Source organism: Pomacea canaliculata, linkage group LG12 (genome assembly GCF_003073045.1).
Source record: "Pomacea canaliculata isolate SZHN2017 linkage group LG12, ASM307304v1, whole genome shotgun sequence".
NCBI classification, from domain to species: Eukaryota; Metazoa; Mollusca; class Gastropoda; order Architaenioglossa; family Ampullariidae; genus Pomacea; species Pomacea canaliculata.
Genome location: NC_037601.1, coordinates 8,786,422 through 8,800,055, shown reverse-complemented (window position 1 = coordinate 8,800,055; position 13,634 = coordinate 8,786,422). Strand labels below are relative to the sequence as shown.

Below are 13,634 nucleotides of genomic sequence, written 5' to 3'. Positions count from 1 at the left end.
GTACAAAATCTCTTGCTTAACCTTAAGACTGATATCACCCCACCCAGGCATAGCCCCTTACTAAGCTGAGTGATAGAGAGACATAGCAAGAGAGAACGCGCGCGAGAGTGAGTGTGTGCGTATGTGTGTATGTGAAGTTTGTCTGCCTCTCACCCTCTGATGATGCAAACTCTCCATTTCTCCATGTGTGCGCGTGCGTGAGCGTGACTGATAAGCGAAGCTCGATGATGCCTCGCTAGCGTTGCCGTGGCAACGACCGGGAAGCCCTTTTTAAACAGATGTTCGCTGAGCGGATAGCACAGGGACAGTATCGACGAGTGCCTTATCACCATGGAGACACAGATCCCACTGTCACGTGCAGCTACACTTAAACCCGCGAGATTATAATACCCGGTGACGTAGCTTACAGGTAGGATGTGACGTTCAGGTTTGAAAGATTCAGCTGCCAGTAACATTCCGCGAGAAGAAGAGATACCTGTGGTTTCAAACAAAACATAATCCCTGGTTTCGGAACACGACTTGCGAATACAATAGCTGACTGACATCTCGGGTGGCTGTTATCTCGGGTAGGAAACCCCGCAGCACCTTCCTGATTGTACAGGGGATTGAAAAGGTCAGGCACTGAGAGCTGCTAGGGCACCGCCCTCCCATAAAGCAGGCATCAAGAACATCTTACTACCCAACGATCTGACCAGGTGAGGGAACGATCAGCTTCTTCCCTTACTAGGTAACGGGTGGGCGGACGTCTGCCTCGACACCTACTTAAGACAGTGTTTGTTTTCTTTGTGTGTATTGCGTTTCAATTTTTGTGATATCTACATCTCTCTCTCTCTGTGAGTGTTTTAGGGTGCGTTCTAATGAATCTAATGAACAAATTAAAAAACAAAGGAAGGAGAGAAAGAAGAAACGAAGGGCACACACACACACGTACACATTCACACACTCGTACACAGTCCTCCCCCTACCCTCACACCCACCCCCGACACGCACACACACTGTTCTCTTCCTACTCTCACACACACTATATATATATACACACACATAAAAGTAAAGCAGACAGTATTCAGACCAAAGTACACAAAAATGCACTGCCCGTAACCTGTGACCCCAGCCTGCAGCAAAACCCCATAACAACAAGCACCAGGTGATATAAAACAATCAAGCAAACAAAACTAACAGCAACGAAAAAAAGGAGGGGGAAACAATGCTGGAAAATTTACGGTCATTGACCGCAGCTGGGTGAGGGAGGGTGGGGGCCGCCGTCAGTTAATGGGACGCAACCACTCTGACGAGATAAAACCCTCATCTTGTGGATTACTTCCCTTAATTTTATTAAACTAAGAGAGACAACATGAAAAATGTTTATTGTTTATAAGTTTCTGACGTCAAGACAAGGGAGATTACAAAAATATTCGTGATATATAACAATTGTATGTCCAGGCAGGTGAATGGAGCTGTGTTAATACAGATTCCACTAATGAAAAAGTATAAATATATTTTTCAAAATATTAGTAATATGCTAAAATACTTGGATCTATACATAATAAACTTCCTTAATATTACCCATATCTACATGTCCATTATTTTTCCTCTGGCAAGATATATTTTGTCTATGCTGACAATAATAATGGTGATATGACATATTTGATATGTATATTTCATATATTTGATATATATATGTTTAGCATAATTCTTTAAAAGTTGCGATCCCTGCATTGTAAAAGTTTAATGAACATTGTTACCTGTAATCTTCACGGCCTTTGCAATGAGTTAATTTAACTTGAATATAGTTGTGTCATCATTACAAGAAGAGTTAGTATAAAGCGGTCTCTGGCGATAGCATGATATTTCATAGAAGTTTCCATGTTTTCATTCATCTGTATATACTGGGAATTTAAAAAGGAAATGGCATCGTCAAAGTCCAATTTACATGATAGCCAGGTGTCGTACTGGTCATCCCTTCAAAACCATCTGTTCTGATAGTCAAGTCCAAGTCTGATGTGCCTCCTGCTGCTCTGTACAATTTACTGGTAACAATCGTAAGGCATTTTTCTGGTTTCAGCACTGAAATGGTTGGTAGCCACGCATATTTGCTACCACCGTCTAAGGATGAATACCAGTTTTTAAAAAAAAATATATATTAGCAGTCCTTGAAGTCTACTAAAAATCGCTGAATCCAACTCCAAACCCATCTGAAACGTTTTTAACTTAGACACTCAGTTCTTGCTGTGTACAAGCGACATTTCCTGTGCCTGTCTGTTTAATTTGTTTCAATGCAATCTGATCATCTTCAAGCAGTATTTAATACATTCTGTACCTGTTATGACATGTAAGGGATATCTACCTCACTATATTATTTTGTTTGAACTATCGTGGCGGTCGTTTAATAATTATTTTATTGCAAAACGTGAATTTTTTCTATTTTTTTCCTCTAGACCCCATAATTCTGTGGCTAATGTCAACACATTTTAGAGAGAGAGAGAGAGAGAAGAGAGAAGAGAGAGCTTTGGTTGGAAAGAACACCGGATATTACATACTTTTGTACAGGTAGCCATCAAGATATTCCTTTAACCGCACTGTTCTGACGTTTGTGGCCATTGCTTCAAATGCGAGTTCAAGGACCAGATCTTCAGACTTGTAGCCTCACCAAGGCAATGCCCATGCCAGGCACAGTCTTCGCTCAGCCACCTGTAGGACAGAAATATTGAAAATCAGTCTGATATTGCTTTGTTTTGGTACCACCACCAGAGTTTCAGTGATTTTCCTGCAATAGCGCATGGGTATCATCATGTTGTGTCTACATGTGTTGTATACATGCAATTTACCTGTGCTGTGTCTAAATGCGCATTCCAAGTGCTATATGCATGTGTATATCCAGTGTCTTATGTACATGTGTGCATTACCTTTGTTGTGTTTTCATGTGTACATGTTTACAATGTTGTGTGTATATGTGTATTATCTGTCTTGTATGTATATGTCAGTTCACCCGGCTTACTTTTTTCGTTTGAAAAGAAAATTGTCTTTGATGTTTCATGCTTTTTGGTATTTTTATTGCTGTTAAGGGCGTGTCTAACCGACATGTCGCACTACTATCCAGTCCATTTTAACACGTGTAAAACATCTGCTAAGCCTAGTCACATAGTGGGTCTACTTTTACACGTCCTACATTCAGCAATGTGTGATATATTGATGCACTATTTCCTTTCTCCGTACCACATCATACCTGTGTTCTCTCTTTTACAGACACAGTTTACAGGCAAGCGCGCGCGCACACACAAACGCACGTTCTTTCAGCGTAGCATACGACACGTGTCTATGACCTTTCCAACATGTAGATAGTAAAACAAGGACCGATTACTTTTCCCGGAAATATAAGAAGACACGACACCTGTCGAGAAGAAGTAAAAAACAACAAACACAGGATACATGTCTGTGAAAAGAAAAAACAATTCTTATAAAGCAGGTAGTCTCCCTTGTCACATAGCAACCGCCAGCAGGACGAGAAAAGCGATGAAGAGAGAATCGATGAGCTCGTGAAGTTGAAGTTTAAATGTTAATCGTACAAACACTTCAACACACGTCCACAAACGGACCGCTCTGTATTCAGTGATTACGATTCTACATAAGTATCAGTAGGGTGTACTTGTTCAAGAATGAGTGGTCCATCGGGCAAGTGGCCTCGATTTTGATTGTGTTTCTGAACAGAGCTCAAAGGAGTGAGACTCTTAGCTTTTCAATAAATGTTTGAGCCCAGTGGTAACAAGATCATCTCGGAGATATATTTGACAGAATGAAGGGGGCTATAGAGTAACAATGCACAAATCTGATTTCTACATTAAATAATGTCATTCTGACAGTTGCATACTGTTATGTGAGACGCACTGCGATATTTTCTGTTCAATAAATTTGAGAATAAAAGCAAGCCTGTTAATACAGTGACCTGTATTTCTATGCTAAATGACTAACTGGAGGCTTTCAGTCTCGTAGAATGTGTGAAGTGGTGAGAAACAGTGAAGGTACAACGGGTCGGGATGGAAAGTAGAGGTACATCTACTGTTCACCAACATATAGTATACACACAGTATATACACATAAAGGATTCACACAGCATACACACATATAGTTTAAACATAGTATATATATATATTGTTTACACGCAGCATATACACGTTTAGTTTACACATAGTATACACACAGCATATATACATAGACACGTGAAATTTCAACAGAAAATAGTAATAATATTAAAATACAGCTTCAGCAAATCGCAAGAGATTGCATACAAACACTGTCCACAAAGATTCACCATCTTCACACCCATGATAGGAGTTAGCTTGCAGTCACCGCCCACGACAAGGCAGCAACTTTTGTAAAGGGCTGTCTAACCATTTACACATTGTCGAGTGTGACTATGTCTGGCAAATTAAACCTTTAACTCCTCATGAAAAATGACGAAAGGCATGAACTGAACGACTAAACAGCTAGCATAAACATGCATAAAGACATATGCGCTCGCACACACACACACACAAACACACACATGCATAACTGCATAAACGCCAAACACGTGGTCTCACACACACACACCTGTCCAGGTGTACTGTACACACCAACAATCACACTTTCCTACCTGTGATGTCTGTCGCCGTGGAGTGTTGTTGACAAGTTCGCCTTCACACGCAGAATGAAGACGAGATGTCGCCATGCGCTGGCCTTGATGCCTGACCTGACTGCGGCAGGCTCTGTGGTTTCACCTGTCGGCGCCAGAGCCACGAGAGCTGCCAGAGTCAGCGATCTCGCGTGACGGCGAGACTTGGCGAGACTTGCTACCTGCTCTCTCTTTCTAATCCCCGGTAACACTGGGATGTGGGGCAGCCTCTGAGTTGTCAGTAGCAACAACAACTGGTCTGAGTACGTTTATCTCGTATGTAAAGTTTCTGTTCTGTGAAAGGTTTCTCCTGCCATACTTGTCTCCTCTTTCTCTCGACTGGAGTAGTTGTCTACTGGCATCTTCCTCTTCTGTCAAATGTTTCTCGATGCAAGAAGGAGCAACCAATGACAACACTTAATCTCATCCAAGGGATCATAAAGAAAACTCAAGCTTTGGTTACTGATAACAATGAATTTGTAGTCATTTTTCACGCATGTGTGTATGTGTGTGCGCGCTTACCTGTCTGCGTGTGCGTTATGAGGGTCTGTCATCATTGCCCTTGATACATTCAGCTAATATGACCAGTGATCGTTACGTGCATACCTTATTGTCGCTTGTCATGTGTACACCTGTCTTGTCACTTGTCATGTGTACACCTGTCTTGTCGCTTGTCATGTGTACACCTGTCTTGTCGCTTTCTGTTGTGATTATCATCATTACCGTTATTTTTCTGCCACCCTCCCCTCATGTTCTTAAGATTGATTCCGGTCCATCGATGGGAGTGGGGTTAGTCGTTGCATGAGAGACAGACTCTCTCCATCGATGTTCCAGAAGCGAGTAGAAGTGTGCACCTGGCGAATGGAATGATGCAGCATTTCTTGGTGGGGCCCGACAGTAATCTGACACCGCCTTCTGTCTTGCTGCAGCTGCTGCTGCGACTACTAACGGCAAATGTCACAGAGGCTGGTGTGTGGGTGAAGCCATGGTGTAGAGTAGAGTGGTGAATGAAAATATGTCGCTAAGTAGTAAAACACAGTAATGACTGTCAGTCAACTACTAGTAGTGTAGTAAAGGTGAGTGAAGGACTAAGTAAACCACTATCTAGTGTGGCACTGTGTGAAACTGTAAGTAAAGCACTATTTAGTGTAGCAGGATAAGTGAAAGATAGGTAAACAACTGTTTAGTGTGGCAGAAGTGTGTGAAAGACTGTAAGTAAACTATTTAGAGTGGCAGGTGAATGAGACTTTAAGGCACTCAGTGAAAACAACCTGCTACAATAGTGTGCAAGACAGTAAGTAAAAGATTTACCGGCTGTGTAACAGTGCAGTCAGTGGCAGACAACGTGAGCAGCTTACACAATGAAGTAGACTGAGTACATAATATAGGACAATGATTAAACTATTGTAAGATAATATGAGACAATATGTGCAATGACTGTCACCACGTAGCACAGTGTAAGTGTAACTTATAGTAAGTAAAGCAGCCTCCATGTAACACAGTGAGAAAAAGAGTAAATGTAAACAAGTAAAAGAAAAACAAGTAAAGCAGCCTCAGTATAGCACAGTGTAAGTGTAACTTATAGTAAGTAAAGCAGCCTCAATGAAGGACAGTGAGTAAAAGTAAACAAGTAAAGCAACCTCAATGTAGCATAGTGAAAGGTTTATTGGCAAGTAAGCCAGATGCAATGTAGCTCAGTGAGTGGAACAAACAAACGGCGTGTTGTGACTGTTTACTAGCCTGTTGTTCTTATGGATTATAATGATTACAAAATCATGAAGATGTTGATGAAAAGAAAGGTCATCATCATAGATAAAGGAATGACATCATATAAAGAGGGAATGCCATCCTATAAAAAGAGAGAAAAACAGTGTGTGTGTGTGTGTCTAGTGTGTATGTCTGTGTGTGTAGTGTATGTCTGTCTGTGTCTAGTGTGTATGTCTGTGTGTGTCAGTGAGTCAGCAGTCAGGTGCAGTTGCTGATTAGCGCGTGTGAAGGAAATACAGGTGACTGTGAGTTGTTTACAATACATACAGAATCCATGTACCTACACCTGTATTTCAAGGCTAATATGCCCTGTATGATTTCTAAGAATATCCAAAAGTTGCGTGAAAATTGCAAGAAACAAACCCTCTTACAAACATACAGAAAAGCAGACAGACAGACAGACGCTTTGATATGAATATATTCAGTCTTAGTTTGGAGACCTTTACCCAAAGTCAGTAAGTCTGACACAATAACATTGCTTTATTGAGCTGCTTCTGAGTCACAACCTGGAAAATAGAACAAAATGAACATTTGCTAAAAGTGGCTTTATCGTATTTATTACCGTGAACACAGTTGACAGAAGTCAAGCACAGTTTGGGACTAGACAAGAGTATTTTGGGATTGACATTTAATGATCGAGAACTCGTGGCGGAGCTATTTCAGGTTCTGTTAGTACACTCAAGGCGCTCCACACACACACACTCACACGCACACATACGCACACACACATACGCGCGCGCTCACAGACATACGCACACACACACACGTGCACACACACATACGCTCAACATACACAGAGAGAATCACAAAAGTTTGTGCATCAAACCTACTGGCCTTTCAGTATTTCTCAGCCTTCATTCATTCACAAACAAGTGCATGGAGTGATGTCAAGCGGTTGCCTAGCAACGCACTAAGGACGTGAACTTTGTGGGTCCTCAGGTCAGCTGATGACATGGTTGCTTTCAGAATCGCTCACTCTAGAAACTGCTTACATGAACATTTTTATCTTCTCTTTTACCCACTCTTTCACTCATTAATACCCATTCCACGTCACTCACCCACACAGGGTACGTACATAAATAAACAAAATATCGAACATTTTTCTGAATGAGATTAACAAATCATTGTCTGATATAGACACTGGCTTCCGCCACCTGTCTTCATGGAGACAGAGCTTGTAGATGTTGGCATCGTTGTCCGCGGCGGTGAAAGCCTTTGTCGCTGGCACACCCTACAGGCCCGTTAGTCCTGATCAATCAACCAAGTCAGCCGGGTAATCCACCGGGTGCCACGTGTCACTGACCACCTCTCCACTGTCCGCACACTAAACACAAAGAATACTGCTGGCAACTGTCCTTAGTGTAAACATTGTTTATCTATAGGGTAGTATTTTGATCTGCCAATATTGATGTACCCGTGAACTGGTTGTGGGTAGCGAGATGTACCCGGCAGCTGAGGTACCGAGAATGGTTGTTAGGATTGTCAGGCTTCCTAACACAATGTTGAGGACAGTCTGTGTCCAAACAAACACCTGCTTGTGTCCACAAGGTGGGAACAGTTTTTGGGCAGGTGAGGTCCGAGAGGTGGTGGCGGAAGCTTATGTCGCAGAGTGCAGTCCACTGATCACCCGCTGGAATGACGGAGTTGACACGACAGGGCTGAGCATCAACCACCACACGTCATCAGATTACCTGTACCTGTACCTGAGCAGGTGGCGTGCGCTTGTTTACGGGGATGGGGATGAAAGGTTGCGACTGCACAGGCCACAAATATTTGTCAGCACGCAAGTTGGCGCAGGTGCGCATGTGTGCACGCGCGTGCGTGCGTACATCGTTGGCCTGTGTTCTATAAGTTATGACATGTGATGACTGTGATGTCACAGACAGTAGGTCAGGAAGCACAGTATTGTCAGAAAGGTCATGACACCTGACATCGCCACAAGCAGACGACTTCTGTTCACTGACATCTGCAGTGTGGTAGCGACTGGTGGAGCTTGATGCTGGAACACAAGAGAAGGTTACATTAGTACAATCGTGAAGAGGAACGATGGGGGAGGGAGGGACATCAATGGAAGAATTAACACACTTGATGAAAGGCAGCTGAAATAAGTGATACGTGATGATCCAGAGTAGTGCCCATGTCTGAGTGAATACAACACTTCCGTTCACCATGCACAGAGAGAGACCAACATAGTGACGTCACATTGGTACATACAAACGACTACTTCACATCTGGTCGCAGGTGTCTCACTAGTGCTCAGTCCTGTACCCACCTTCGGGATGTAGAGGCGGACGTCTTCCTGCATCTCGGCAGGTAGCGACACAGGCCACAGGGTGGACTGCTCGTCCGTGCTGGAGAAGTCGGCGAACTGCAAGTAGCGGCCGGGTACCCAGGCAGGGGGGTCGAAGAAGTCGGAGGAGTCCAGCAACAAGGTGCAGTCCGCGTCCTGTTTTTCAGCCATCAGCCTGACCTCTCTTGCACGCGCTGTCCTTATATGGGCAGAGTCTAGACTGCTCGTGTCGCTTCCTGATGTGACGGCGTTGGACCTGGACCTGGACCGCAACCTGAGGTCAAAGAACGATAGAATGACATCATTACCGGTCGGTAGCATGGAAACTGCAGTCAAAGGTCAACATTTTAGCATCGTCATACGACTTGCTTGGTAATTGTTTTTAAATACTCCGTGAAGTGGCTGTTTGCTGATTTCGGCATTTCGCAGCTGACTACAGCCCACCGCACGTCCGGTATTAAGTGCTGTGCTCGCAGCCAGCATCCCTCTACACTTCCTGCTCGCTTCTTCAACTTCCTTCACCGCCTGCGCACATCACTTACCAACTAGAGGAGCAAGGGTCACTTTCTTCGAGTTTGCCTTGTTGACTTCAACACGGTTCAATCACATGCCCACGCACGCACACACATACGCACGTGTAACGGCTGTCTACCTGATCGGTAGATTGTAGTTTTTATTTATGCCTATAGAAATTATATACATGTGAGGTGTGAAGACCAGTTGCACGCGCATGAAGAGTATTAATGCTTCCTTTTTCTGTTGGCAGGTAACTTGACCCCCGAGTTCTTACCTTCTAATAAACAAAGTGGTCATAAGTAGAGTGGCTAAGATACGCTTAGTCTTACTCCAGGACAGACAGACACACAGACAGTAGGAGTGTGCACTGGTTGCAGATTATCAGGGTGAGGGTGAGAATTAGTGTTCTAAGGGTGTATATATATATATCACGACAAGTAGATATCAGGGGCCGATTATCATTTGTACAAACATACTGCCATGTAGTGGGGTGAAAACACAGCATCACACACCACGACTTCACAACTTGCATCAGCAGCTTTCAAAGCAGTCGCAGCAGATGTCACGTGACTGCTACGACAACCTGCTGACGAGGGTGGAGACAGGTGTGTCACGCTTGACTGGCGTCTGATTTATCCTTGTACCTACGGACATGATTTGTGCTCCTTACTACTCATGCCTGTGTGTTTTACTCTGCAGATTTTGAAACCTCTCTCTTTCCATCCTCTGTTTGAAATGTTAGTATGTTTATCAGCCTTCGTTTGATCCAGCTAATGTCCACAGAACTCGGGTAAACACATCTGCCTCTGTTGCCATCACCTCTCAACATTGTAATATCTTTTCTATTCTTTATTCTTCTCACGAGAGTATGTGTGAACTGGTAATATGATAACATGATATCCATAATAACATTTTGCGGTCTGGACTTGTTTGTGATTGAGCTCGAACGTTGATAAAGAACATTGCAGCTCGGCAGGCAAGTAGACAGATATTCAGATGTCACGAATCATGTACAGGCGCGGACTTATTTAATTATTGTGTTGCAGGCTATGACAGATGAAACCATCACCTACAAGTCGCAAACAACAGGCAATATTCAAAGGTAAAAGTGTAAAGATAGTTTTAAACATCGAAACTTACTGCAATTAGGGTTAATCGCCTTCAGGGCCCTTTGAAGGTTCTTGGTTCGCTGATTGGAAGAAGCTTGGTCTAGGTACGGTGAACCACCTCTAATTCACTGCCTATACCACTACTGGAACTTGAATCTAACTTCAAACTTTTTAATATAAGTCCACAGACAACAGTCCACAGTGCTCTCAACAGTCTTCACCAAACTGTTTGAAGAAATGAAACTGGATATCTGCTACAAAGGCAAGTGAAACTTCAAAATAGTATTTTCAGGAGCTTTCCCCAGAAACTAAATATTATGAGATCATGACGAGACCTCGGAAAAACACAGCTTGGCTGATGTCATTAAGCCTTCTAAGTAGAACTGGGCCAGGGATATACAGAGAGATTTGTTTACCTGTGATTTGTCACACAAGATTAAACCACCTGCTATAAATAGAATACACCTACGGGTAGGACAGTTTGGAGAACGGAATTTCCCCAAAACTGATGAGTAGAACGTCATCAAGAGCTCTACTTCCTTCCGCTTTCTCTCTCTCTCCTACAGATACCCATACACGGTCCAATTAGTGATTCTGTATGAACTTTCTTCCTCTGGTAATTAGGTGTTAATCATTCCGTAATAATAATAATGTTTGTTTGTAGAGCGCCTTCCCCACCATCGAAGTCTGTGATTCTTGTGAATCTTGTGATTCAGACAAACATTGAAGTGAGGTAGCCGTTAACAAGATCGCAGGTGGATAGATACTAAATAATTCTCGTGATGATTTACATGTGTTAAGGCCCCAATGTCAATATGTGCGCATTGAACGATACAACATTAGTAATTTATACTAGCACAGCAACCGGGTGGGGAAGGGTGGGGCAGGATGGGGAAAGGGGGAAGCCACCTCCTCAAAAAAATAAATAAATAAAAATAAAAAAATGTGACCGTCGTTCACAGTCAGCATGAAGTTTGCCCCCCGCACCCTCCCCCCCCCAAAAAAAAAACAACAAAACAACAACAAACAAACCAAAAACAAGAACAAAAAACAAAAACAAAGCCGGTCGAGCATCTTCCTACGCCCTTTCCTTGTCAGAACCACAAGCCATAATTGAAGAAACTTCCCAGTCCATGCCACACTTTTACTGTTTTATTACTTTCTTCATTCGGGGTTTTTTTTTTTTTTTTTATTTAGATCACATTTGCTCAAAGCAAATATCAACCAAACATGACTACGCAGGAATTGCTGACACTGATACAAATAATTCATAAAATTATGGAATTTTAATTTGTTTCGTAAATTAAGGTTGGCGTTGTTGATAAATTTTATAAAGTGTTTTGGGGATATTTAGAATCGGTTTAACTGATAAACATTTATAGGAAATGGACTGGAAATATCAGGAGGTGACGTCAAGGGAAATCACTCCTGATAAAATAGAAACTTTCCAACTTTAGGATTAGAGTTCCTGGCTTCTCCTTGACACCCAAGGTAATGTCTGTTATGTAATGTATATTATGGTAGTCCAAAACCAGTATATACTGATATATATATATACACAAGAGAGAGAGAGAGTTTATACAGTACTATCTAAATCTCAGCTAGTGTACAATAAGTGAATAAATGATATACGCATCTTACAAAAAAATTACCTGGTCTTAATTAGACCATTTGGTTAAAATTCAAGTACCGTCGGTTACAAAAGCAGGGACGAAATAAATTTCATAACATTGGACTAAATAAATGTTATGCCAGTCGCACACAACCTACTTTCCTCCAGTTAAATGCCAAGACTTCCCCCGTCTCGCACAGCATCTCACACTGACTCATCCGCGGTGGTGCAGCGCGTGCTCACTGGTCCCAACGGACCGAAAAAAGCCTCCCCCGCAACTTCTCCAGCCCTCCCGTCCCGAAAAGAAGAACTAGATCATTAAAACTGTAAACATTGTTCAATGCAACATCAGCCAAGAGATGAAGTCTTACTAACCTGTTATAAGTATGTGAGAGCAGGAGACTGAGACCAACTTTGCTGCTGTCAGTCGTCTGCTGTTTTCACCGACTCCACTCGATCGGCCGGTGCCAGGAGCCCCAAACAATGGCTTGTGCTGAAACAGGCTTGAGACGGCCAACCCTCTCCTTGCCCTTTGACCTAGTTCCGCACTTCTCGGTCTACACAGCCTGTGAAACGCTGAGCTCGAGACTTGCTGGCGGTTAGACTTCTAACTGTAGACCATCTTTTCGCCAGTCAACTCACAGGAACCGTAGGTAGAGCATACACACACACACAAATAATATTCCTCGTCAGTGAGCGGAGCGAACTATAACCTTATCACACGGGGTACATCAACCCCGAAATCACCGCCAGGCCGAAAATAGCTCTGCTGTGCCATTGGCTGGAGGATGTTGACGTCACGACCTCGGCGATGACGGGCTTGGCGATGTTAAAATAGTTTCAGGACTTTCACCGTTGCTGTAAGAGGATCACGAAGTCCCGTAATGTATGAACACCTCTGTGTGGTCAGAATGTTTGCCGAGGGCTGTAACTGTGACACGCGCGTGTGACAGACGTCAGCAGCCATACAAACTGTTTCTTGTCAGACTTTACATACGTACACGAGATATAAACAGTCTTCATACTTTTGAAACCGAGTGTTGACAGGTACTGCGCGCCCGTTAACGGAGAAATTCTCTCTCTCTCTGTGTCAACTTCTTGGATACATCATGCAAACAGTATAATTATCACAATTATTCCTCAACCTGTGACCTGTTTACCGAGGTAAAAAATGCAGCAGTAAAAATCAAACAAAACAGTAAAAATAAATAAAAATAAAATATATACACATATTGATATACAAATATAACATTTAAATTATGTTAAATAGTATATTGCGAATGTCATGGGAGGCGAGGTATGTATTACTTATATTCTAGCTGCTTGTGCATGGCTAAGCAGAGACAGCTAAATATGTTTACAACTACTAAAAGGTAACAAAGCCTGGGACGTAAACATGACGTATATGAGGATTGACGAGACACGTAAAACAGTTTATCTCTTTTTATCCAGAACGTACTATAGGTAAGTACACAATATCTTATCCATCCCAAACTGATATGTTCCCTCATATCGCAAATTTCTACAACTGAAGCAGTCACAAGCAAGCATCATTATATATTTATATACTCCACCCCTTATAAAGAATCACCAGACTTTGTCCTTTCAATTCCCTTCTCTCTCTCTCCTATCCCTTCTTCTGTCTGTACATTAACTGATGAACAACTTCACACAGCAAGACACCGGCCCGGT

The 13,634-nt window shown here is 42.7% G+C and overlaps 1 long non-coding RNA gene across 1 annotated transcript; it reads right to left on the bottom strand.

The window, feature by feature from the left end:
- Nucleotides 1–6,875: 6,875 nt before the first annotated feature.
- Nucleotides 6,876–12,718, bottom strand: LOC112553146. The gene is made up of 3 exons (XR_003096967.1): nucleotides 12,318–12,718; nucleotides 8,688–8,979; nucleotides 6,876–8,414 (listed from the first exon to the last, which is right to left on the bottom strand). It is a non-coding gene; the product is annotated as an uncharacterized LOC112553146 (long non-coding RNA).
- Between the last annotated feature and the right edge of the window lie 916 nt (nucleotides 12,719–13,634).